General features: G+C 34.2%; 1 protein-coding gene across 1 annotated transcript in view; it reads right to left on the reverse strand.

Moving 5' to 3' along the window:
- The window catches only part of LOC106714772 (nuclear migration protein nudC), a 41,812-nt gene that overhangs the window by 13,309 nt on the left and 19,162 nt on the right, over window positions 1–9,341 (reverse strand). The gene's annotated exons all lie outside the window — the stretch shown is intronic.

Here is a 9,341-nt window from a genome sequence, read left to right on the forward strand (position 1 = left end):
GAATTTAGTTCGTAAGTTAGCTCTAATTGAAATCTTTCTATTACTTTTCTTTACTTTTGTATTATTATTACTTTCTACTTTAAAAAATTTAATTTTGAATTTTTCTTTCTTTCTGTTTTTCCACTTTTTGTCTGTACAGTTTAATGCAAATGTTTGTAACAAATAAGTATCAAAAGAAACTTCAATAAGGAAAACTTAAGTTTTAATAAAGCATTGAAAGCTAGCAATTGAACACTAATGACAAATCGTTTAGGATTACAATGGTAATGTTGAGTAGCGCGAGGCGAGACCAAGGCGCAGAATGTGCGCTGGCATCATAATGACATGCAGGGAATACGGAATGATCAAGTGTAAAACAACAATTATTATGTTTCACAAGAGGATTGGCTACCAAAGAACACGAGTGGCCGCGATCGTCGCGACCTCGCATTCCTCGCAAGGACGATGTAAATCTGCGCCCAACCGGACTCTACATCACGCGGTAGATAAACAAAGTAATCTTTTCACAAACAAAATCTATTAAATTGTTTAAACCTTCATGAGACTTTAAGCATTAAACTTTATAAAGTAATTAAAAACGGATTGACTCACATATAGTGAAGCCGGTGTAGGCGACTAGTTTATAATCCGTCGAGAGTTCTTATTTTTAAAAATAAAATGTGTGATACTTACTCCAGTATAATATTTTACTCTTTGAAAAAACAGATATCAATAAATATGTGTTTGTACGGATGTTTCGGCAGTGGAAACCTACTACTACTACACGTACATGTAGTGAACGTGAATTCAGAGGTCATGACTATCAATTACATATCTCAATTGATAAAATTAAGTGACTTTAAAAAAGTGAAGGAAAAAGGAGAATTAATGAGCTTAATAATAATTTAAGAATAGAGTATGTTAAATTGTGATACAACAAAAACTAATTGCTAAACTGAAAGTGATACACTTATATAAAAATAATACAAATATACTTCAAACATTCTGTGTTAATTTTTAGATTTTGAATTTACTTTCTGAGTAATAACAGAGTTGAGACTATAGACACATTATAGGACAATTAAACAAATTTACAGTTACGTAAAGAAAGGAAACAATGGCAACGCAAATGCATTTAAATCAAAAGTATGCGTTTAACTTTGCCGCACTTTGCGTACAATAACAAATTACTTTGGACGTATGTTGATGTTAAAATGTAAGGCTTTTTGTAAGTTGCTATCAGGGGTGTCAAGGCTTCCAAACATTTCATATTAAAAATCCTAAAAATATTTAGTACAATTAAATTTAAAGAGTATTTTAGAAGTCAGTATTATATAATTATTAAGCGCTGGGCTTCGTATCGGAAATTATTCGAGTCCAAGCTTGACTATAAATTAAATATCGTAACGAAGGTAAGCGGCCACACATTCGCTCCAAAGAATTTTGTGTTGCTCATCCACCTACTCCCTTCACTCCCCTCGCCAATGAACATGTACGAAAACTGATACAAGGCAGGTTGAAATTGGCTATTGGAGGCAAAATGCCGTTTATGTCCAAAACAGGCCTAAACCGATCGACACAAGGGTGTTTTGGTACCAAGACGATAACTTGTGCAATGGGAAGAATCGAACAACCGTTCACACAAAAAGCCGAAGGTATACTGAAATATGCCTTAAATTTGTAAAATGTCTTTAAGGCGTATATTAAAAGTCTTTGTTACTTTCACAGCAGTTTCTATTCTGACGGTATTATTTTTCAAAAACGGCAACCCTAAAGTCAAAGATAATGACTCCCTTTCACGTGCGAAAATTGTTTCAACAATATCGTAAGCAACCTCGCCCTTTTACTATAAGCTACCATTTAAATCGACTCATGACTACTTCAATGAGTTTATTACTTGGACGTACAAACGAGTAAAACCCATGACCCGAAGCTAACGCCTTACGGCGGTTCAAGGTTACACAAATGAAGTTTTTACCAACCTTTCAATCCTTTGAAATGCGTAAATTCGGTTGGGAAACGCTTTTGTCCGGATACCTGGCACACCCGAGAACATTTAATTTGAACCAACCTCAAAATTATAGACTACGAAATAGATCTAGCTATTGGAATTTAATTTTCGATTCGAGTTTTTTCCGTTTCCGGCCTCATAACTGTCAACACGCAATATTTTAGTCCAGCACTAAACATTTAAAAAATATTAGTTATTACGTGTATTTCGTTGCAAACTCTGTTTTAAACAACTTAATAAACATCGCGAAGTGTTAATTGCAAAAAGTCCAAGGTTGAAAACCGAAATTCAAGAAATATTCAACAAAAACAAACTGCAAAATTAAGGTTAGATAGAATTAATCAATCATGGTTAATTGACTTTGACAATTGATAGTGAGTGAGTGACAGCCTGACACAACAACATCAGTGTTGCCATAACAAATAATATATATCTACCAATTTCTGTCAATTACGTTCCTGATCACGCAAAAAGTTAAAATGGAAGCCCAATTTCAAACTTTATTCGAAAAAATGAAAATTGAGATGCACGAGCAAAACACAAAATTGGCGGAATCTATAACAACCACCATAATGGCTAAAATAGAGGAAAAAATAAGTCCTTTAGTCAAAGAAAACATGGAATTGAAACTAAAAATAGAAAATCTGGAAAAAGAAATTGATTATATGAAAACAGAAAAGAGAAATAACAACATAATTATTTTCGGCTTAGAAGAGAAGGAAAATTCAGCTTTAGAACTATTTCAGCAGGTAGAAGAGAAAATCAAAGACGACCTAAATCTCACCATTGAAAAGTTCGAAGTGAACAAAATTCACCGCATTGGAAGCAAAATAAGAGTAGGTGATAAACCAAGACCAGTCCTTTGTTCTTTCGTAAGTAGGTGGAAAAAGGACGAGATATTGCGAAACAAGAAGAGTTTAAAGGACGTTTACATTACGGAAGACTATTCGAAGGAGGTTCTGGAAAAAAGAAAAGCTCTAGAACCAAAGTTATTGGAAGAGAGAAACAAGGGAAATATTGCTTATTTGAAGTATGATAAACTGATAGTAAAAGAAAATAGAACCAATAATGAAAAGAGGAAAAGAGATACACCTTCACCATCAAACTCTGATTTTTCACCTAAGCTCCAACCTAGAAAACAACCAACATTAAACTCTTCCAAAGTCAATAGAGTTAATGCGTTTGACGTAATGAGAGGCAGGTCAAACTCTTGGAGTAAATTTTCAACAGACAAAAAGCAATAGCAACCAGAAATCGGCAAACGGAAAACTAAACTAAATAACAAAACAAAAAACAATGAAACGCAAACACAAAACCCTCCCCCAAGCCGATTGGTCATCGTGGGGGAAAACGACCAGGACCCTCTAAATATGGGAAAAACAATAAATAGTAACAATAGTAACAATACAAGCGAAATTCAAATAGCCACTCTTAATACTAGGTCATTAAGAACCTCTGAAAAACTTATAGAATTAGAAATAGCATTAGAAGAAATAAAGTGGGACATTTTGGGATTGAGCGAACTGAGAAGATTTGGAGATGGAATAGTAGACTGCGGAAAATATATACTTCATTATAAAGGAGAAACGCCTGGCCTTTATGGTGTAGGATTTATGATTAAAAAGAAATACGCAAAAAATATAGTAGAAATAAAAGGAGTTTCAGAAAGAATAGCGTTACTTAATATTAAGTTGCCTTTAAATAAAGGAAAAGATGAAACATGGTCAATCATACAAGCCTACTCACCAACGGAATCTGATAAAAAGGAGGATATAGCAAAGATAGAAAACTTTTATAAAGACTTACAAACCACCATCGATAGTTGCTACAAGAATATTATTGTAATGGGTGATTTCAACGGACAGATAGGGGAATGTCAAACAGGCGAAAATTACACCATAGGAAAATTCGGTTTTGGAAGTAGGAGTAATAATGGATCAAGATTAATATCATTTGCGTTAGAAAACAAGCTGAGTATTTTAAACAGTTTCTACAATAAGAAAAAGGCTAAGAAATGGACCTGGATGTCTCCCAATGGGCTTTATAAAAATGAAATCGATTTCATCTTATCAAATAAACGAAATGTATTCAAAAACGTCACGACATTGAATAACTTTAATTTTAATACAGATCATAAAATGGTTCGTGGAACATTAACTGCAAATTATAGGAAGAGCCGAAAATTTCAAAACAAATACATACCGGTAGCAAATGCTAGCAATAACGATATGCTTTTAAATAACATAACGAACGCTTTAAAGAATATTGATAAAGTTAGTAACTCAGTACAAGAAAAATACAACTATCTATTAAAAACACTAACAACGGAAACAAAAAGGACAAACTTGGAAACAAAAACATCTATTTCCTGTGAAGCCAAAAAACTACTCGAAGAAAGGAAAATACTTTTATCGAAAGGAAAAGATAAAGAAACACAGAAAAGGATATCTGAACTAAGCAAAAAGATAAACGAACAAATAAGAAAGGACAGAAAAACAAAAAGAACAAGAAATCTACAGAAACACATCGAAAAAACAGGAGGTATAAAGAAAGCTATTAAAGAGTTAGATGCTCAAAAGGAATGGATGCCTAGTGCTAAAAGTAAAGAAGGAAAATACTGTACTGGAAGGTCTGAAATCATTAAAATTGCCACTGATTACTACAAAAACTTATACAAATGTCAACATAATACTTTAGAACCTACGAACAATATATTATTAGAAGAAAATGAAATAATACCTAAAATACTCAAAGAAGAAACATTAAGAGCTATTAAAACTCAGAAACTATGTAAAGCCCCCGGAGTAGACAATATAACTAACGAGTTTCTTAAATCTACAGCACCTGTGATTGCGGAAACACTTACAGACATTTTTAACGAAATAATTGAGACGCAAATAATACCTAAGGATTGGACAAAATCGGTGATTATATTACTACATAAAAAAGGAGACAAAGGCAATATTGGAAACTATAGACCGATTAGTTTAATGTCAAACATCTATAAAGTGTTTTCAAAAATATTGCTATCAAGAATAGCCGTAACGCTCGATGAAAATCAGCCTAAAGAACAAGCAGGTTTTCGTAGAAATTTTTCAACTGTAGACCACATCCATGTTCTCAGACAGGTACTGCAAAAATACAAGGAATATAATAAAGTTTACTATTTAGGATTTGTGGATTTCAATAAAGCGTTTGACACCTTGGACCACACATATATATGGAATGCTTTAGAAAGTCAAGGCGTCCAATATAAATATATAAGTATTCTCAAAAACATATACGAAAATAGTACTGCACAAGTCAAGCTAGAAACTATAGGTGAAGAATTTCAAATCGAAAGAGGTGTTCGGCAAGGCGATCCCATCTCGCCCAAACTGTTTTCAGCAGTACTTGAAATGATATTCCGGAACGTAGACTGGTCAAATAATGGTCTCAACATAAACGGCGAGAACCTTAATCACTTGCGTTTTGCAGATGACCTTATTTTATTCTCTGAATGTCCAAAAACTTTAGAACAAATGTTGCAACAACTATCGGATGAAAGTGCAAAAGCCGGACTTACGATGAACACAACCAAAACTAAAATCATGAGTAATACAACAGACAACTATACAATAAAAGTAAATAACGTGATAATAGAAAACGTAACCGAATATATTTATTTAGGTCAAATGGTTTCAACAGAACAAACAATGCAGAAAGAAATAGACCGTAGGGTTGCAAACACGTGGAAAAGATTTTGGTCTCTCAGTGAGGTGATGAAAAACAAAGATATGCCCATGTCTGAAAAAAGGAAAATATTTAACATGTGCATACTACCCTGCCTGACGTACGGTTGTCAGACATGGGCATTAACAGAACAACAACATAAAAAGCTGGAAGTGTGCCAAAATGGTATAGAAAGGAGTGTTGCAGAAGTACGGAGAAGAGATAGAATAAGACAAGTGGAAATAAAACAACGAACTAAGTTCAAGAACGCAACTTCTACGTACAGAAGACTAAAATGGAGATGGACGGGACATATGATAAGAGAGAAGAACGAGAAATGGACCAAATTAATTACAGAATGGTACCCGAGAGATGGTCACAGAAGCAGAGGTAGACAATTTAAGCGTTGGGAGGATGATTTTAAAAAGTTAGTGGGACCATGCTGGATCCGAGTCGCAAAAGACAGAGAAGAGTGGAAAGACTTAGAGGAGGCCTTTGTCGAAAGACAAGCTGTTACAGAAAATCAAACCGTTTCGGATACAGACATAATGTAAATTAAGGATTAAGTTCTATGTTTAATATTTTAGAGATTAAGTATAGTATCTTTGTTAAACAGCAATAAAGGCTTATTTTAATTTAATTTAATTTTTTAGAAGTCAGTATTATATAATTATTAAGCGCTGGGCTTCGTATCGGAAATTATTCGAGTCCAAGCTTGACTATAAATTAAATATCGTAACGAAGGTAAGCGGCCACACATTCGCTCCAAAGAATTTTGTGTTGCTCATCCACCTACTCCCTTCACTCCCCTCGCCAATGAACATGTACGAAAACTGATACAAGGCAGGTTGAAATTGGCTATTGGAGGCAAAATGCCGTTTATGTCCAAAACAGGCCTAAACCGATCGACACAAGGGTGTTTTGGTACCAAGAAGATAACTTGTGCAATGGGAAGAATCGAACAACCGTTCACACAAAAAGCCGAAGGTATACTGAAATATGCCTTAAATTTGTAAAATGTCTTTAAGGCGTATATTAAAAGTCTTTGTTACTTTCACAGCAGTTTCTATTCTGACGGTATTATTTTTCAAAAACGGCAACCCTAAAGTCAAAGATAATGACTCCCTTTCACGTGCGAAAATTGTTTCAACAATATCGTAAGCAACCTCGCCCTTTTACTATAAGCTACCATTTAAATCGACTCATGACTACTTCAATGAGTTTATTACTTGGACGTACAAACGAGTAAAACCCATGACCCGAAGCTAACGCCTTACGGCGGTTCAAGATTACACAAATGAAGTTTTTACCAACCTTTCAATCCTTTGAAATGCGTAAATTCGGTTGGGAAACGCTTTTGTCCGGATACCTGGCACACCCGAGAACATTTAATTTGAACCAACCTCAAAATTATAGACTACGAAATAGATCTAGCTATTGGAATTTAATTTTCGATTTTAGCATTCAATTTCTGTATTATTGCACAAATTGCACCGCAATCCCGGCGAATTTGCGGCCAATAACCCAAAGGTAGGAGCTTACGTGGCTCAGAGGTTGCACTTGACTTGTAAACTACAGGTCCCGGGTTCAAATCCCGCTATGTACCAATGTGTTTTTCGATTTTCAATTTACATATGTACATTTATAGGACGTTCTTACGTTGAAGGAAAGCATTGTGATGCAACCTGCACATATCTGCGAAGAAATTCAAAGATATGTGTAAATTCAACCAACCCGCATTGGGCCAGCGTGATTGGCCTAATCACCCCTAACTTAAGGTGGGTTCCGAACCCTTCAGTGGGGATGTATAGTGAGCTGATGATGATGATGAACCGCTTGGTTCAGGAGGGTTGGGTTGGTTGGGTTTGTTGAGGAGTCGTTATCATATGACTGCGGTGACATCATCGAACCGATGACAAAGATTTGATCTCGTATCGTATTGTAAATTGTAATTCATTGTTGACATACGTGACAACAGAAATGCGATGCTGTGTCGTAGAGTGATAACATCTGAAGTATTGAAAGATATCGTAATAGCCTGAGATTTCCAATTTCAAATAGTTTTGCAACGATTTTGTCCTACATTTCCTACATTTTTAAAGAAAATATTTTCGATTTTTGATTTAATTTCGAGAGAAATAAAATAACTTTACAAACAACAATGGTATCTCTATTAAAGGTCGCGCTCTTAGCAAGTCACAGTACTAATTCCCCAGTTCAAATGGCGTTTGAATAGAGTATCTAATCCTATTTATCATCCAAACACCAGATGAGTTGTCGAAATAAGTAGTTACGAATTTAATGACTTAATTACCTTCCAATTAATTTTTAGTCGAGCGTGGGACTGAGAATTAAGGCAAAGGCACCAATCTTTTGTTGCATTAACGTATTACTTTTTACAGAAACCTTGCAGCAGCGACTGCGCTCAATAGTGTTGTTATAATACTCGTACCTTCACACGATTACGCGCTGATTACGACTACGTTCTAATGGAAGCTGGAACGTTTGGGATTTGAGTGTCATTGTAAACTGGGCAACTTATATTACTTAATTTTTGGGAGACAAAGTAATAAATAAATTAAAACTAGTCTTAATTACAAAGGATTTAAATTTTATTTATTAAAAACTGACACACTTTCTCTTATTAAGTTTAAAGGTCGAGTTGAAAATAATCATACTTGATTTTTTACATTTATTTTACATACATTTGATTTTTTTTTTCAAGTTTATAAGTGCATTGTCATATCATCTTGAAATAAGCAAGCATCAAAGTAATAATTCAAGCTTTTGTCCTAATCCTTTCACAACCAACCATTAATTGCCCCTTTTCACGAGACAAAAAGAAATAAACGGATAAATTAAATACTATAAAGGCAAATTCTGCTTAATTCAACTACCGTGTTAAAGAATTTATTACAAAGTAAGGTCTACAAAATGAACATATTTGTTAAAAAATACACGTTTTCTAGATGCGTCTTTCATATAAATTTTTATCAAGTCCAAGGTCAATAGCCTTGAATTAGCGATGAAGTAAGCTGACCGTCTAACTTCTTTGTCGCCAAGTCAGTTCTACAGTTGAAACTTTAAGTTCATCGAAATAAATGCCAGATTTTTATGCAAAACTTTACGTAAACATTGATATTTCTAACGTATGCGGTACAATACCTAACTTTATTTTATACAAACGATTGACTGAAAATTTATTCCCACAGTTTTTAAATATCTCTAAAGTACTACATCTACCGAATAAATTACCTTTTAAGTACAAAGTTCACGTAAACCTTCGTAACTATTAATTATAGCGTCGATCAAAATTGAACGCTTATTATTGACTATATTATTAAAGACTATGGCCGCGAATGAAATCCTCGAAGATAGAGGGAGAAATATTGCAAGGCAATCTTTAAAGCGATAGCTAACCGCTATTCCTTTAAATATAAGTTACTATTAAGGTCCTGTCAACTTCTTCACCTTTATACATCTATAAACTTATTTATTATTGTGACGAAAATAAGAGTATTATGACTCATTCTTCCTCGAAGCCGGACTTACAAAATCATTGGAATGGGTATGCGCGAGTAATCAAGATGTCGCGTATTGAATCAAGGTGATGCCAGCTATTTTCCGATTTTCAAAGGTT

The sequence above is a fragment of the Papilio machaon genome, chromosome 6, assembly GCF_912999745.1.
Source record: "Papilio machaon chromosome 6, ilPapMach1.1, whole genome shotgun sequence".
Lineage (NCBI taxonomy): Eukaryota > Metazoa > Arthropoda > Insecta > Lepidoptera > Papilionidae > Papilio > Papilio machaon.